The sequence below is a fragment of the Schistocerca piceifrons genome, chromosome 7 (assembly GCF_021461385.2).
Source record: "Schistocerca piceifrons isolate TAMUIC-IGC-003096 chromosome 7, iqSchPice1.1, whole genome shotgun sequence".
Lineage (NCBI taxonomy): Eukaryota > Metazoa > Arthropoda > Insecta > Orthoptera > Acrididae > Schistocerca > Schistocerca piceifrons.
The window spans coordinates 188540604-188559570 of record NC_060144.1 but is presented as its reverse complement, the minus strand read 5'-3'; the positions used below and the strand labels follow the sequence as shown (position 1 = coordinate 188559570).

Here is an 18967-nt window from a genome sequence, read left to right as displayed (position 1 = left end):
ATGAGCTCTAACATGGAAAGTAAGGATTTCCGGACACATGTCCACATAACATATTTCTTTCTTTGTGAGTGAGGAATGTTTCCTGAAAGTTTGGCCGTACATTTTTGTAACACCCTGTATTACAGATGTCAAACTCGTATGCACTGGAATATCAAAATAGCGTACTTCCTCCTTTTTAGTTCTTATGAATTGCTGTAACTGTTTAGATGATGATGAAAATAAAAATATCATCCTAAGCAAAGGCCACTGTGTTATTATCTAATCAATTATCATACAGTTCCATAACTGTTTCTCATTTTGATGAAATGCATGATTCTATTACAAGCATCATTCAGCAAATGAAACAGAATTCAGTACATTTTACTGTACATATGTTTTATTGTTCTTCAGGGACATAATTAAAATAATTTATAACACAGGCACAAGTTTTAAAGAGTGGTACTGTAAATGCAACACTGGCTGATGCTTAAGGTTATTCATTCACATTTGCAGCTGTTCTCAGGACACACACAAGGAGCATTTTCACCCTGTTTGCACTCACACTGGCTGCCCTCTGCAAAATAAACAAAATATTTATGAGTTTTCTTGTTATTACTCCATAGACAGTATATGTCTAAATACGCAAAAGAAAATTTTGCATCAAAAGTAGTCCAAAAATTAGTATTTTGAAGTATGTGAAGCAGGTTTTATCTGAAGTACTAATATTACATCTTTATCTCATTAATTGTAACCAAGACTTGAAATTCCAAATATAACTGGATAATTAAATAAGAAGAATGAAAAACATTACTTTGCACTTATTTTTGTGAAAAAGTTGTGTGTTCAGCCAAGAAAACCTGTTCCAATTTGCATTCTTAGCTTGCCAGTTATGTTTTGGTTATATTTATTGCCACAAAACATCACTTTGACTGTGTGCACCTTCAGTATAGTCAACAATAAAATGTCTATTCTCAATTGATTTCTGTGACTGCAAAGTGTATTTTGAAAGTGAATTGACATGAAGAGCTTGATACTGAATTCAGCAGACCAGAAAGTGACAAAGAATGTGAAAATTCATTGTTGGACAATGAAAATGATGAGTGACATCACTGTGTGAAATAGGCAGGCCTACATCTGATGAATTGCTGCCAGCCCCTACCAAAGCCTATTTGCATAGGAGTGCAAATGCTCTGAACATGTTGTCATGCAACACTTCTGTTTGTTCTGTGACGTAACTTGGTGTCATGGTTGTCACATGACTTAAGTGAAAAATCACTACTGCCAGCTAGGAAACAGAATTGTCTATTGCCGCATCAAAGCATTGTGAGGAAGCCAAACTATTGAAAGCATTGAACAAAACACACAATACTAATAATCTGAAGTTTTTCACATTTATTGTAGAGCAAAAATGCCTTACATTTATGATAGTTTTGTATACAATCATGTTAAAATCACCAGCAAAAGCTAACTAAAATGATCTGCCCGCAATGAAGAGACTTACTAATTAACATTTTCCATCATTGATACCATATTTTTAAGAAACTCTCACCTTTTTTGCCCAAAAAGGGGGATTATGCATTCCCATTTTCATATGAAAATATTTTTAACTAAATGCTACTGTTCTGTAACAAAAATAATTATTTTTGGATGAAAATTTTAATAACTAAGAAGTTATGAAAAAAGTAACCAATGTAAAAGCTTTCAGAATCAGTTTCTAGTGGTCATAAGTGGTTGAACATACACATTCATCATAAGTATAAAATGAAGAGTAAAATGCTAGTCTGTTGAAGACAAGTATATTTGTAAATAAAATGTCATAAGATGGAAAAATACACAATCAAATTGCATCTTGGTAGAAGAGGAATGGACATCCAAGGAAAAGTATGACCAGAATCAATCTACATGTAGGAAACAATACTGTTCTAAGCAGATACTGAGAATAAGGGATGTGGAAGGAACAAATTGGGAGCATCTGTTTACATTAAATTTAAAGCTAGTTATTCTACTGAATTGCTTCTATCACTCCCTTTTTATTTATCTGATATTTAGGAAGAGAACAGTAAAATGAGACTTGATATTCATGTTGGAATCATGACTGGTAAACCTGTTAGCATGGGTCCACAACACTGCACAAGGGATGGAATGGATAATGTGATGGTGTAGCAAGATGCCTTGATACTTAAGATTGGAGAACATTAAAAGCAGAGGAATGATGGACTGGCATTCGCAACCATGTGACGGTATCAATAAAATGAAACAAACAAGAAACGGTTGTGCAGGACATGTAATGAAGACTGTATAATACAAAATTTCAAAATTTTCTCATTAGATAAGTAGAGGTAATTAGTGGTTCAATGGAAATTGCCTGATCATCAGGGAAGCCTCACATAAGATGGAAAGACAACATTAACAATGGGAAGATGAGATCACTGAAAAGAAAAATGAACAGGTAATAGTAGCCACTAATTGGACAGGAAAGAGCAGTATTCTGGAGTAAGCATATCATCAGCTAGAAAACTATAAGAAAATGAAGAATACTGATAGGGCAGGCAGAGGTAAATGCATTAAATGTATATGATAGAGCAGTTGTGTAATTAGACTCTTCACAGTTTTGTTTTATGTATCGTCACACAAATACTACATGTGTTATTGATAAATATCCATGAATATCAGTTGAAAGTAGATGTAATGTGAATGGCAGGACTAACTGCAAATGTGTGAATTAGAAATGCAGATTCTAGGAAGCTGACTTTGTGAAGATAGATAATGAATAAAACTGAAAATATGAAAACACCAGAGGGTATGGTGATGGTGCAAACAGGCTGTTGAGTAGACTATCAGTAATAATGCTGTAGCATTCAAACTTATTACCCTTCATCTTACAAAGGAATGTACTTCAAGTGTCAAACATCTCAGTGTCAGTTTGCAGACATTCACATATAAAGCTAAAAATGTAATCTAAGTGCTGAATGTAATGTAAGTGCTGGGTACCTGATGATCAAAGTTTGACATATTTTATAGTGTAGTTGAATGCTTCAACATTATTATTATTATTTAAAGAGTAACAACAATTACCTCATAACCTAGAATGGATAACAGTAAAAATTACGGAAAAGATAGATTATAACTATTAGTGTGAGGATGAAAGGAGATCAGTAAAGCGTGAGCAAATACAATATGTGACATTGCTTGTACATAAAAAAAATTACAAAAAATGTTTTATAACTTGGGGATTTAAAAATGGTATTGTCAAGAGGCAGCCATGAAAGCTGACAATGGTCAAACAAACAGTGTGCTGACCACATGCCCCTCCATATCCACGTGCAGTGATGTCTGTGGCCTGAGGATGACATGGTGATTGGTCAGTACTGTTGAGCCTTCCAAGGCCTGTTTGGATGGAGTTTAGAATTGTCATGAGGGTTTATCAGAGTTGCTTGAATGGGCAGTGTATGCCCTTATATGATTGTATCATGAACCTCAAATAGCACAAAAAATGGGAGCGTTTCATGATTGTGATTATTCTGTTAGTAGCAATGAATTCTGATATCAATTCAAAGAGTACATGTGAAATGTAAGCGTGCTGTACTACCTGTAAGTTTTTTTTAAAACAAGTTGTTTAAACTCTTAAGTCTATTTAATGTTTGTGGTAGTTAACTGGGTACAATACACAAGAATGAACTATGGCCTATAAAGGGAGTAATTTCTGCAGAGTGAGCTGCTAGAAAGAGGAAAGAAGTGTACATGTCATATGCTGCAACAATCTTCTGCAGTCGGGAAAATTCTAGAGATGCGTTATTCACTTCAAAGCGAATATGAAACTGTAGATTTGACCAGGATACTTGGTTATTGCTCAACATCTTCATGAGCTGTTTCTTTAAAAGTCAGATCTTGTGATTAGCATTGAGTTTTCAAATTATACTGAAGAGACATTGTGGAGTATTTGCTTAACTGGGCTACTCTAATAAAAGAAACACTAAATAGAACAACAAGTTGGTTATTTGAAGTATGGAACTGTAATAAACTGTTTTAAAAGATAGAATTCAGCAGATCATTAAATAAGAACTTTCTTACAGTTTATTGGCAAACAACTGATTTTCATGCTTCAGCTTCATTAAATTAACTGGTCATCTTTCATGAAATAGTTTGCCAGTTTCCATAGCTGCCCTCTTCAGTTATACTGAGCAATTGAATTCTGGATATGACTCATCTCAAAGTAACAGCTAGGATAGCTGTCAAAATATTTAATGATAAGTGACAACATTAACAAACTCTGCAGATATCTTTTAAAATAGTCTTCAATTAATAATGGCATGTTCAAAATTATTAACCAAAAATTCAGTCACAGACATAATGTACAACTTTACAAACAAAATCATTCTGGAGTATCATTCTACAGTGTCAGTTTTTGAGCCTGCCCTTTGTAGTTCCTATATCACCTATGTTGTTTGCAGTCGAACAACAATACAGAATTGTATTTTTTCACAAAGTTTGTTCCATAGTGTTAGTTTCATCCACACCAACTGCTATTTTTGCCTCTTGCTAGCATTTCTCGCATAGTTCAATCATAACTTTGTACATTTGTGATCATAATAAATGCAACATACACAACGTCCATTGTGAGTTATCAAACAAAGCATCCTGCACTCTTCTGTCATAAATTGTCTTTACACTAAGTAATGATGAATCACTGTCTCCCTCTTTTTCTTGTATTGTTATCTCCCCACATGGAATAAAATTCAGAGAATCTCAAGTATAGACAAATGTTGTACATACATTTAAATATATTTTTTTCTTAACTGTGATACTGTTTTCCATTTAATTTATGATCAAGATCTTAGATTCATGACACAATAAAAAGCCTTTCTCTCTTACAATGAATTTTTATCTGTCTCTCATTATTTGTTATCCTATTAACGACAGGGTGCTGCCTTAATTCAATATGCCTTAAAAATGGGAGGAAAAAGATCATACATTACTAGGGAACTGAAGTTATTTTGTAAAACAAGGATCTTAAATTAGGTTCGTGCAGGTACTACCAAGATCTGTGGATATTGTTATCATCTATTAAAGCCCACTCTCTTCATGAGCTGCACCATCAAGCCAGTTTCTTCTAACTCACAAGAAAGTAACAGCTTCTGTAATGTACAGTGTAAAGCAGCTCATGCAGTTGGATTCTTATCTGCTGTAACATTCTTACTTACAGAAATGTTCTGATGATATAAAAGGAAATCTCAAACTCTGTACTGTCTGTAATTTTTTCAGATAATGTTTGGACTGTTGTAAGGAAAGGGGAAGATTGTAATAAGATCTTTGACTTGGCAATTAATGTGGCTACAGAACAGTACTGGTACTAAACACAGTTTTTGTCTATAAATGATTATGATTTAAATCAACAGAAAATTATGATTTCTCTCAACTAAAGGTCCAAGCAATGATAAAATTGTGATAGTGCTCTAAGTAAGTTGAGCCACACATTTGTAATTGCAGGTAAATAAACTTGGGAAAAGATGATGATCAGTATGTTTTTATCACTTAAAATGCAATTAAACTTGACTATCTCTTGACACATCTTGGACATGATTAAACATGTGTCACATATAAAGAAGTTCAGTGTAAAGTTGTAGCTATTAATAAACCTAGGCTGACAAAATATTTACTTGTATCATCCTTCCCTGACTGGCAACATTTACAGCTCTCCGGACACTTGCACTCCTTTCCACATTTTTCTTCCTCCTTGCAGGTATCTGCAACAGACAGACATTTTATTTTCATAAACACCTGTACATGAAAAAGAATATGAGTACATTTTCAAATAACTGAAAACATTTCCAGTAAGTGGTTCCTTCATGTTTATCTCCACATCTCAACATACATGTATGTCCTGCTACAGACTGCCGTGAAATATGATCCATTAAGTTGGAGAAAACTTTCAGAATGCTGTTGTTATAGCAGCTCTGCTGGAAATTTAATATTATGTCTGCAGTCCCGACAGAAAACAGCAGTGTGAATTATTTATTTATTAATTATTGTACAAAAATACAATGTAAAGGACAAACCAAGGTAAGTTTGAGGTGTAGCAACTAATATAAATATAAAATATGGAATAAAAACATGCTCACTGTATTTTGGTTACATTTTTTGTGTTTTGTGTCAAGTGATAGAGTAGCCATAATGAAAGTAGTGTGTTCACAAGAACTAAACCATTCTGCTCCTAAAGGTCATTTAATATTCACTGTCAGTGGCTAAGGTGGTTAGATAACTGTTTTATGTATGTTGTTATTTTTAAACTCAAGGAGGTGTACCAACCAACCTGACACAGCAATTAATGCACTGAATGCTTTTTCAGAAGGAGCATGTTCAAATACCAAACTGGCTATTCAGATTAGAGTTTTAAAAAATAACCTGATGCAAAGGCCATGAGGTGGTTCCTTTGAAAATAACACACATGGATTCCTTCTTATCCTTGTTCTATCTGTGCTATTTACATTAAACTCTGATTTTCCCACCTTCCTTCCTTCCTTCAGAGAGACATATTGTGATGCTGTTTAGGAATAGACATTCCAACTATTTCATTAATCTCCCATACTCTCCTGTCCATACACTGAGCTATATGTCAAATTTACCCTTACTTGTTTGATTCAGGAACTTATATAATGAATAGGTTATTTCAAGAGAAAATTATTTCAAAAGAAAATATTTGAATACTATGTCATTTCAGATGAAAACATTTAAGTAAACATTCAACAAATTTCCACTAAGAATATGTGCATAAAAGAGGTATTTAAAAAAAGTTTCAATTATATTTTCAAAGCCTGCACTACTGTACAATACTCATTTAGACACAGTTTGCACTCTAAGGATATTCTGGCTTTATCTGGTTTAAAAGGTGTCACAGGAATGATCACAGTGGCATCCAAAATTATGCTGAGTCAACACAATGGCCCAGCTGGAAAAATACAATGCTGGCTATTTTGAGAGCATTTCACTGAGCAAAGTCTCACAAGGTAGTGAGTGATGCTCTATGTATCACACTAACTACAGATTTCCCTGCCAACATTCTCAGCTGTCTTTCACTGATGGAGCATTTTAGCACTGATGGAGCACTACACACGCTGGCAGATGATGTTCACTGGGCATTTGCCATACCCACAACCTATCAATGGATAACTATATTGTGTACCATGATTTGTCACTTCACACAACGTTTTTCCACTGTTCAATTGTGCAATGTTTACACTCCTTACACCAAACAAGGCATCGTTTGACATTCACCGGCTTGATGTGCGGCCTACGAGCAGCCACTTGACCATGAAATCCAAGTTTTCTCACCTCCCACCTAACTGTCATAGTACTTGCAGTGGCTCCTGATGCAGTTTCGAACTCCTGTGTAATGGTCTGCATAGATGTCTGCCTGTTACACATTACGACCCTCTTCAACTGTCGGCGGTCTCTGTCAGTCAACAGACGAGGTTGGCCTGTACGCTTTTGTGCTGTACGTGTCCCTTAACATTTCCACTTCACTGTCACATCGGAAACAGTGTACTTAGAGATGTTTAGGGGTGTCGAAATCTTGTGTACAGATGTATGAACAAGTTACACTCAAGCACCTGACCTCGTTCGAAGTCCGTGAGTTCCATGGAGCACCCCATTCTGCTCTCTCACGATGTCTAATGACTAGTGAGGTCACTGATATGGAGTACCTGGCAGCACAATGCACCTAATATGAAAAATGGTTGCTTTTGGGGGTGTTCAGATACTTTTGATTACATAGTGTATATTAGATTGGCATGCCTTTGTGCTTTGTAAATGTGTGAGTAGAAGTACGACAAGGGGTTCAAGTGTAGTGTGTGCTCTTTAGCTGACACGGTGGATTGCTGTTCATGCTAAGTGGTTCAGTTCAGTTAGTCTCTGGTATGTCTGGAATTAACTCTTATTTTGTGCTTGAATTAATTCAGTATAAATGTCTGCAAGCTATAAAATAAATTTTTCTCTCATTCAGCAATTCTGAGTGCATGTTATTTATTGTGCTTGATGTAAGGACGAATTGTGACTCCAAGAAGAAACATGGACTCTAAAAAGTACGAAATTCAAAGTGAGCCAATAATGCCTACAGCAACAGATAACGTTACATCAAAAAAGCGATTCATAAAGCACCATCTACATCCATATCTATACTTTGCCAACCAATACGAGATGCATGGCAGAGGGTATGTCACATTGTACCAGTTATTAGGGTTTCTTCCTGTTCCATTGATGTATGGAGTGCGGTAAGAATGATTGTGCCTCTGTGTGTGCAGTAATTATTCTAATTTCATCCTCACAATCTCTAAGTGAGTGATAGTAGGGGATTGTAGTAAATTCCTAGAGTCGTCATTTAGAGCCGGTTAAGAGACTTTCTCAGGATAATTTAAATCTGTCTTCAAGAGTCTTCCAGTTCAACTCCTTCAGTATGTCTGTGACTCTTGCATGGATTAAACAAACCTGTGACCATTCATGCTGTCCTTCTCTGTATGCATTCACTATCCCCTGTTAGTTGTAACTGGTATTGGTCCCACACACTTGAGCAATATTCTAGAACTGGTTGGACAAGTGATTTGTAAGCAATCTCCTTTGTAGACTGATTGCACTTCCCCAGTATTCTACCAATAACCGAAAGTCTACTATCTGCTTTATCCATGACTGAACCTAGGTGATCATTCTGTTTCATAATCCTACAAACTGTTAAAACCAGTTATTTGTATGAGTTGGCCAATTCCAACAGTGCCTCTTTGATATTATAGTCACAGGATACGACGTTTTCCTGATTTCTGAAGTCCAAAATTTTACATTTCTGGAAATTTGGAGCAAGCTGCCAATCTCTGCACCACTTTTAAGTCTTACCAACATCTGACTGAATATTTATGGAGCTTCTTTCAGATAGTACTTCATTGCAGATAACTGCATTATCTGCAAAGAGCCTGATGTTTCTATTAATATTTTCTTCAAGGTCACTAATACACAATATGAGCAGCAGAGTCCCAACAGACTTCCCTGGGGCACACCCAAAGTTACTTCTTCATCTGACGATGACTCTAAAAATGGCTCTGGGCACTATGGGACTTAACTGCTGAGATCATCAGTCCCCTAGAATTTAGAACTACTTAAACCTAACTAACCTAAGGACATCACACACATCCATGCCCGAGGCAGGATTCGAACCTGCGACCGGTAGCGCGGTTCCAGACAGTAGCGCCTAGAACCGCTCGGCCACCTCGGCCGGCGACGATGACTCTCCATACAAGATAACAAGGTGCGTGCACCCTACCAAAAAGTCCTCAATCCAGTCACAAATTTCAGTTGATACGTCATATGATCGTAGTTTTTGAAAGTAAGCATAGGTGTGATACTGAGTTAAATGCTTTTCAGAAATCAACAAATACAGGATCTATCTGTTTGCCTAGATCCAAAGCTTTCAGTATGTCATGTGAGAAAAGTGCGAGTTTGGTTTCACATAATCGATATTTTCGAAATCCATGGTGGTTGACGTTGAGGAGGTCATTCCGCTTAAGATACCTCATTATGAGGCTAAGCAGTCAAAATATTGACTTTAAATGTTCGAAAACAAATATTTCTGCAAAGATAGGGATTTTCCTTACCAGTGACAAACAATCCGCTAATCCCTTGCAGTGTCCTAACTATGCCACGAAATAAAGTGGAAGCCTTGTCGTATTCACACAGGAACTAGAATTATGATTTCCTGTGCTTTAACTTTCTTTTGCTGCATATGGCGTTTCAAGTGATGCAATTATTTTATATTGACAATTAATGCCTTAGACTCTCATAGACTGGTTTTAGTGTTATGCGTTTTTTTAAGAACCCGCCAGTGTAACACAAGTACCAGAATCTCAAAACCACTTTATTAAAAGTGTTTGCAGATCATAGGAATAACACATTCAGCAAGTGATAAACAATGACCAATGGGTGATAAAGCACTGTCCAATGGTTCCTGCCAGTATGTGCTATTGTTGACAAGTCGCTAATGACAGACAAACATTACATCATAAACTGAAGAGCCAAAGAAATTGGAACACCTACTTAATATCGTGTAGGACCCCGCAAGCACGCAGAAGTAGTGCAACACGACATGGACTCGACTAATGTCTGAAGTAGTGCTGGAGGAAATTGCCACCTTTAATCCCGCAGGGTTGTCCATGCATCCGTAAGAGTATGAGCGGGTTTAGATCTCTTCTGAACAGCAAGTTGCAAGGCCTTCTAGATATGCTCAATAATGCTCACGTCTGCGGATTTTGGTGCCCAGTGGAAGTGTTTAAACTCAGGAGAGTGTCCCTGAAGTAATTTTGGACGTGTGGGGTGTCGCATTGTCCTGTTGGAATTGGTCAAGTTCGTCGGAATGCACACTGGACATGAATGGATGCTGGTGATCAGACAGGATGCTTACGTACGTGTCACGTCTCAGAGTCGTATCTAGACATATCAGGGGTCCCATATCACTCCAACTGCACACGCCCCACATCATTACAGAGCCTCCAACAGCTTGAACAGTCACATGCTGGCATGCAGGGTCCATGGATTCATGAGATAGTCTGTTGTCTCCATACCCGTACATGTCCATCCGCTTGATACAGTTTGAAACGAGACTTGTCCGACTAAGCAACATGTTTCCAGTCAGAAACAGTCAAATATCGGTGTTGACGGGTTCAGGCGAGGCGTATAGCTTTGTGTCGTGCAGTCATCAAGGACACACGAGTTGGCCTTCAGCTCCGAAAGCCCATATCGATGATGTTTCGTTGAATGGTTCGCACGCTGACACTTGTTCACGGCCCAGCACTGAAATATGCAGCAGTTTCCAGAAGGTTTGCACTTCTGTCACGTTGAACAATTCTCTTCAGTCGTCGTTGGTCCTGTTCTTGCAAGATCTTTTCCTGGGAGCAGCGATGGCGGAGATTTGATGTTTTACCGGATCTCGGTACGGTCGTGAAATGGTCGTACGGGAAAATCCCCACTTGATCGCTACCTCGGAGATGCTGTGTTCCATTGCTCGTGCGCCGACGGTAACACCGCGCTCAAAATCACTTAAATCTTGATAATCTGCCATTGTAATAGCAGTAACGATCTAACAAATGCGCCAGACACATGTTGTCTTATATAGGTGTTTAGCGTATTCTGCCTGTTTACATATCTCTGTATTTGAATACGCATGCCTATACCAGTTTGTTTGGCGCTTCAGCGTATGAGTCTCAACCAGCTGCCGCTACCTGTCAAAACATCAGCTACAACAAAGGCAAAAATGACGTTAATTCAGTGCTAGAAACTGCACACAAGATGCACTGCATGCTTCAGGACGAAAAAGTACAGTATGCACAGTGACATAATCCCAAGATGACATTGCCACGGTGGCAGCTTCTGCCTTCAAATGAGAACATCATTGATGGTTTCTGAACAACTCCCGACTTTCAACAGAGTTTGGATGCACTCAAACAACGGCTTACTGACAAGGAAGGCAAGAGACAATCCTGTATAAACAAAAAGATGCTGTTGATTTGCAATTACACCGCTCTGGTTCCTGCAACGATAAAAAAGAGCAAGTGAAGCCACTCCCTCGTGTGCTTGTATCACGGCCGGCTCGGAATGTGTGCTATGAAGTGTATCACACCTTGAATTTGCCCAAATGTAAACGGAATGGCAAGCCACACGGAAGCTTACAAGCGTCTACTGGTCAACGCACAGAACGTAGTGATGGGTCAACCGACTGCTCAGTCGGCAATTTTTCGTTCAGTCGGTTTTTTTAGTAGAATGAAACAACTGAATGAAATTAGCCTCCGAGGCCAAGTCAATATATGAATGTTTTCACTCAGTCACCAGATTCCAATAGTTTCACTTAATGTGAGAAAACTGACTGATAAGTCTCTAGCAGTTACTGCAGGTATATAAATGTTTTCTCTCAGTCTCCAGATTTGAATGATTTCATTTACATACTTCTTCAGCCTTTTCAGTTATAATTGAACCACGATTAGCATCAACAATTTTTAGATACAAATAACGTATCTTATTTCAAGGAAAGGTGAATAAATAGTATATTTCTAAAAATGTATTATCTATGTACTTAAATACGATTTTTTTGTACTTCTGGCATTAAATATGAGTTTTTGGTTGGTTTTAAAAGATTAATAACTGGCGCTGCATTGCAAATTTATGTTTAAATAAATGAACAATTACTTTTTTATTTTAATTTATTGAGGCTCTGTCCCTCTCTTCTAGCTGGTTTGCACCCATCACCGAAAATTCTGTTTCAGTAAATGCTGAGGTGATAAGAACAGAAAGCATATAAGATACAATTTTTTTAACTGTCTGATGACTTAATAACTTGTTTCTAAGCATGTACTTTTATTTATCAGAAAAATGTATATCATATGTAAATATTGCACATATGATGTACATTTTTTATTTATAGATATTACATATTATTAACCAGTGATTCTAACTTAACAAATACCTTTGAAAATTCCATTATTTACCTTCGATTGTGTCAGTGTTTATTGTGTCCAAAAGTCCTTTGTTAATAACTCGAAATTAATAAATAATATACTTCGAAATTTTGTGCCTTTACATCTTCTAAAAGAAGTGACCTCTATATATCTTTTCATTTTAAATGACAGTTTTTAGTAGTTCCTTAAAATTTTGCTTTCTTGGACGTGAGTTATCTTTCTGGACGATTCAGATATTGAGTATGATCTGTAAGGGGAAACTAGACAGGTCTAAACGCGTGTGTGACATACGTCTATGAACTCCATCGAGACTAGGAGCTCTACACACAAACGTTCGAGAATCAAGCAAAAGGTTTTGATGCCAATTGTCACGTTTTACTATCTCGGAAGCTAAAGCACCTCTAAAAGGAAGCATTGATCACGGAATTAATTTCAGAGACGAGTGAACCTTTGCGTGACGTACACATCTGGAACATTCTGGACGTAGACTGTTTCAAATGCTACTAAGTTGACTCATGAACCACACGCCGCGAGTGATTTGTTATCTGCTCTAAAGTAAACTGTACCAGTTTGGGCGTATTATCTGTAGATAACACGAGTAAACTAGACTCCGATGGACTAGAGAACAGGACGACGGACAGGCAGTCACTCGAGATAACGAACTATTAACGTATACGGGTTCGTCTCGTGTCAGTATTAAAGTTTGACTAACAAGAGATAGACCGAAAGAAAAGAGAGAGAGAGAGATTGGAGAGGGTAGTTCAAAGATATTCTGCGTCATTCCTCACTGACTTGTTTAATTAACGCGCGAGCATCGTCAGAATCGGCAGGACATTTTTCCACACAAGCGACGTATGATTTACCCCCACCCCCTTGCCCCTGCTAGCCTTAGACATTCGTTACCTTTCCGATGGCTCTTGGCAAGACCGTTAACAGTCGGTCATGTAAACCTTGCCGTTTCTTAGAATGCCTATCATTTTATGTCTGTTTTAGAAACTATATGCTCCTCGCAATACAATGAAGAGCGATCGATCCCCTCAGTGTAAGTGATTTCGATTTTAGATCGACAGAAATCGTATCCCGTCAACTGATACCATCAACAGTGTACCGAAACAATCACGTCCCATCAATTGACGGGACTGACAGTCAAAGTGTTAAAAGAAACTTAAATGATTGAAGAAATGGATTGTTTTTTTTTTCTTTAAACTAAACATTACATAGACACATCTCTGTAACAGAAATAAATTCCTGAACCTTGTTCTAGTGCTAAACATTAAAAGAAGAAACAATCCATTTTCATTTACGGTAATTCCTGAGATCTTTAAAAAAACTTTTAATGCGAGAACTATACTTATTTTATAGTTGCAGCTTCAATCAAAGTGTGCTGTCTTGAAAATCGGTGAACTGAATGAAAATAAAAAAAAATCTTTAATTTTTTAGTTTAATAATGGAACTTTTTAATTCTGTAATTTACAAATTATTTCACTTTCCATCGGGAAAAATGGCACAGAAATAAAATAAAAAAATCATGCAGTTTTATATTGGCTTGTTCAACTGTTTATCTGCGTAAGTTGTATGTTATATGTGCATAGATGTCTGCGGAAATTTACGCAGCGGGAGGACAAGACTAAAACTGCCATCTTGGACATAAAAGATTTGGTCATTTTAGAGACGTATCACGCCACAGAAACTAAATTATCCACACTGATGAGCCAAAACATTATGACCATCTGCTTAATAGCTAGTTTGTCCATCTTCGGAACAAAATACATTACTGATTCTGCACATCAGGGATCCGACAGTTTTTTGGTAGGTTTGTGCAGGTGTGTTAGTATTAGATGTGTACGCACGGATCACGTAATTCGCGTAAATAACGGGTTGCCGATTTGCGTAGCGGTGATGACGCCCGATAGCGAACCGGGATGGGTCCCACAGCATTTAAATCAGGCGAATTTGATCGCCGGTACATCAACGTCAGCTCACTATGACGCTCCTCAAACCACTATAGCACGGTTCTGACTCCGAGACAGGGACAGTTATACTGCTGAAAGATGACATCACCGTCGGGAAGACAACACGCAGGAAGGGATGCAGATGGTTCGCAGCTGTCAGCGTTTCTTCTATTACTATCACAGGTCCCAAGCAAGCACAGGAAAATGTCTCCCGTAGCATAACATTGCTCCCAACAGCCTGCGTCCATGACGCGTTTAGAGCCGCCGTTCACTTCGATGACGGCGTTTGTGGAGACTACCATCGACCTAGTGTAGCAAAAACGTGATTCACCCAAAGAGCGGACACGTTTCCATTGATCGACGGTCGAATCCCGATGGTCCCGACCCCACTGCATTAGTAATCGACGAGGTCGTTGAGTTAGCATGTGAACACGTAAGGGTGGTCTGCTGCGGAGCTCCATGTTCAACGATGTATGAGGTGCATTCAAGTTCTAAGGCCTCCGATTTTTTTTCTAATTAACTACTCACCCGAAATCGATGAAACTGGCGTTACTTCTCGACGTAATCGCCCTGCAGACGTACACATTTTTCACAACGCTGACGCCATGATTCCATGGCAGCAGCGAAGGCTTCTTTAGGAGTCTGTTTTGACCACTGGAAAATCGCTGAGGCAATAGCAGCACGGCTGGTGAATGTGCGGCCACGGAGAGTGTCTTTCATTGTTGGAAAAAAGTCACTAGGAGCCAGGTCAGGTGAGTAGGGAGCATGAGGAATCACTTCAAAGTTGTTATCACGAAGAAACTGTTGCGTAACGTTAGCTCGATGTGCGGGTGCGTTGTTTTGGTGAAACAGCACACGCGCAGCCGTTCCCGGACGTTTTTGTTGCAGTGCAAGAAGGAATTTGTTCTTCAAAACATTTTCGTAGGATGCACCTGTTACCGTAGTGCCCTTTGGAACGCAAAGGGTAAAGATTACGCCCTCGCTGTCCCAGAACATGGACACCATCATTTTTTCAGCACTGGCGGTTACCCGAAATTTTTTTGGTGGCGGTGAATCTGTGTGCTTCCATTGAGCTGACTGGCGCTTTGTTTCTGGATTGAAAAATAGCATCCATGTCTCATCCATTGTCACAACCGATGAAAAGAAAGTCCCATTCGTGCTGTCGTTGCGCGTCAACATTGCTCGGCAACATGCCACATGGGCAGCCGTGTGGTCGTCCGTCAGCATTCGTGGCACCCACCTGGATGACACTTTTCGCATTTTCAGGTCGTCATGCAGGATTGTGTGCATAGAACCCACAGAAATGCCAACTCTGGAGGCGATCTGTTCAACAGCCATTCGGCGATCCCCCAAAACAATTCTCTCCACTTTCTCAATCGTGTCGTCAGACTGGCTTGTGCGAGCCCGAGGTTGTTTCGGTTTGTTGTCACACGATGTTCTGCCTTCATTAAACTGTCGCACCCACAAACGCACTTTCGACACATCCATAACTCCATCACCACATGTCTCCTTCAACTGTCGATGAATTTCAATTGGTTTCACACCACGCAAATTCAGAAAACGAATGATTGCACGCTGTTCAAGTATGGAAAACGTCGCCATTTTAAGTATTTAAAACAGTTCTCATTCTCGCCACTGGCGGTAAAATTCCATCTGCTGGACGGTGCTGCTATCTCTGGAACGTATTGACAATGAACGCGGCCTCATTTTAAAACAATGCGCATGTTTCTATCTCTTTCCAGTCTGGAGAAAAAAAATCGGAGGCCTTAGAACTTGAATGCACCTCGTACGATGAACGGTGTGCTCCAGAACACTTGTGCGTGAACCAGCGTTGTGCTCTTTCGGCAGAGATGCCACACATCACCATCTATCTTACTTTACAGACAGACAAACCCTCGAACTCCACGTTCTGTGAGGAGTCGTGGACGTCCCTAATCCGATAAGACCGATAACCTCGCAGTTTGGTCTCCTCCCCAAATCAACCCAACCCAACCCAACCCAGCACGCCCAGGCAGTATTAAGCCTTCCTATACCATTACACCTTAGTCACAAAAACGTTCACGGTCACCAATGTTCCGGGGTGCATTACGTGTTCTCACCTCTCGGCATGTGAGGGTATGTCTGAATAACTAATAATACTGAACTTGCACTCCTCGAGAAGAGAATACGATCGCACTCCTCGAGAAGAGAATGCGATCGCACTCCTCGAGAAGAGAATGCGATCGCACTGCTCGGCGGCCCAGTCCCAAAGCTCTTGGCACCAACGCAAGCGATGCAGCCAATGTGCGGCATCAGAAGACTGGTCGTTGGCATAGAGATCACCCCCATGGAGTCACCAGTCTACTGTGGAGCGTGAGTTGCTTGCCTTGTAGTCTTGTTAAATGTGGTTGCACCCGATGTTTGACGTCTGTCCTTTTTTGCTTGTTACACTATGTAGCAGTTACCTGCTGCTGTAGTTTACCGCTATCGACAAAATCCTCTCCTTCAGTCGGCAGAGCCTGTGGTTCGGAACCCCCGATGATGCACGAGAAACAATGCTATGCACAATAGCAAATTTCAGGGTTACACTCGTCACACTTCGTCGTTCTTCCAGTTTCCTGACGAGTCTTCCCCCTGTGAAGTCATCCAGATGTTGCCTCCAGACCACGTTGTAGTGAAGAAAGCCACTACAGTGCTCCGTAACTGCTTGCTGTGTGACAAACACTGTACGTATTTTCCCATTCCCTTAACCTCCCCGCGTTGCAGGGCAGCCCCATTAGACACTACAATCAAGCAGACTTCCCGCCATGTGGTACCCAACTTTCTGTGCACGGCTGGGAGACCTCTGGCATTTTCACCGAGTAGTCAATACATTATTTCATGTATCCCGTCCTTAAGTTTTGCAGAGGAGTGTATTTGGAAGTAACAATGTATAGAAATACGCATGAAACGATGCACAAGGCTCACTTGTAGGGAAAGCAAATGACAGGCTACGATTCCTTTAAAGGAAACAGCTGCTTGTCTGGGAAGATATTGCTTACGAAAAGCTTGTACTGGTCATGTGTCTGGACCCATGGGCGAGCTGCTGAGAAACATGAACTGCCAGAAGCTTGAAAGCAGACGCTGACAATTATGCAAAATTCCAAGAGCCAGTATCAAGTGAGGGATCTAGGAATGTATTAGAGCCTTCTACGTATCGCTCCTGTAGGGCCCGTAAAAAATATTAGATTAATTAACAGCGCGCACAGAGACATGTAAGGGGTTGTTCTCCCAGCGCTCCATACTCAAGTGGAGCGCGAAGAAACCCTAATAAGTCGTACAACGGGAACTACCCTCAGCCATGAACTTTACAGCTATTGGTTGAGTATGGATGTAGGTGGAGATGTACAACATGAGGACATCACGCATATGGAGCGACCAGATAGCTACTTGGTTCAAAATGGTTCAAATGGCTCTGAGCACTATGGGACTTAACATCTGAGATCATCAGTCCCCTAGAACTTAGAACTACTTAAACCTAACTAACCTAAGGACATCACACACATCAATGACGAAGGCAGGATTCGAACCTGCGACCGTAGCGGTCTCGATGTTCCAGACTGTAGCGCCTAGAACCGCTCGGCCACTCTGGCCGGCAGAAGCATTTCCACTAGGAGTTCTGGACAGCCTCATCAATCGCATGGGGAGCTGTGGTCCTTCCAATGTTGTCACGCGAATCTACCGCACCTCATGCTGACGATCTGTATATGACAGCAGTGTGTGTGTGTGTGTGTGTGTGTGTGTGTGTGTGTGTGTGTGTGTGGAGAGGGGACGGGGCAACACATTTGCCTCTTTATACAGGAGGAACAGTAAACACTAAATCATACTTTTTGAGGTGGCATTGCAGACTAATTCTTATAAAACATCCCATACAGGTGTAACTAAATTCCCTTTACAGACGTTGTGACTTGTAGTGGGGGCCAAGACGGTCAAGTTTAGCATGGGAACTCACGTCCTAAAACGTACCGTTTTCCCTCTAAACGCAAAATATACCCTCAAATCTCACGGATTTTCTTCGCGACTGACTAGGGTATTACATAATTATGTCATGCACCGATCACCTGACGTTCCATGCCCACTACAGGCTTGTTTACATGTCATTCTATTGAGTTTGTGATCTGCCCATAGAGATTTGTACCTACCGTTGTGCTTGTGGTCTTCGTTAATACTGCGCTACTGTACGTTAGTTATCATCCACTACCGTACAGAATACAAGCTGCATCTTCCTGTTGACCACCGGGAACTACAGGTTTTCGGAATATGCTGACACGATATTATTGTACGTAAAGCTTGGTGCAGTGGGAGGGCTGGTCGTCAATTGTACGCAGAGCGTTTTCCACATCGCCAGACACCTTCGCACCTCCTCTTTGGCACGGTGTACCAGCAGGCCTCGGAGACTGGTACATTCACCACCAGTAGAGCCAACCGTGCTACTCCACGGCGGCGCCGCACACTAGACTTTGAAGAGACTGTACTACATGCAGTGGAAGAGGACGCGGCAGCGGATACCAGAAACGTAGCAGGTGACTAAAT

The 18967-nt window shown here is 39.9% G+C and overlaps 1 long non-coding RNA gene across 1 annotated transcript in view; it reads right to left on the bottom strand.

The window, feature by feature from the left end:
- Positions 1 to 354: 354 nt before the first annotated feature.
- The window catches only part of LOC124805366, a 42101-nt gene continuing 23488 nt past the window's right edge, over positions 355 to 18967 (bottom strand). The window contains exons 2-3 of the long non-coding RNA XR_007017448.1: positions 5637 to 5723; positions 355 to 553 (exon numbers count right to left, since the gene is read on the bottom strand). This is a non-coding gene — a long non-coding RNA (uncharacterized LOC124805366). The remainder of the gene's footprint in view (positions 554 to 5636; positions 5724 to 18967) is intronic.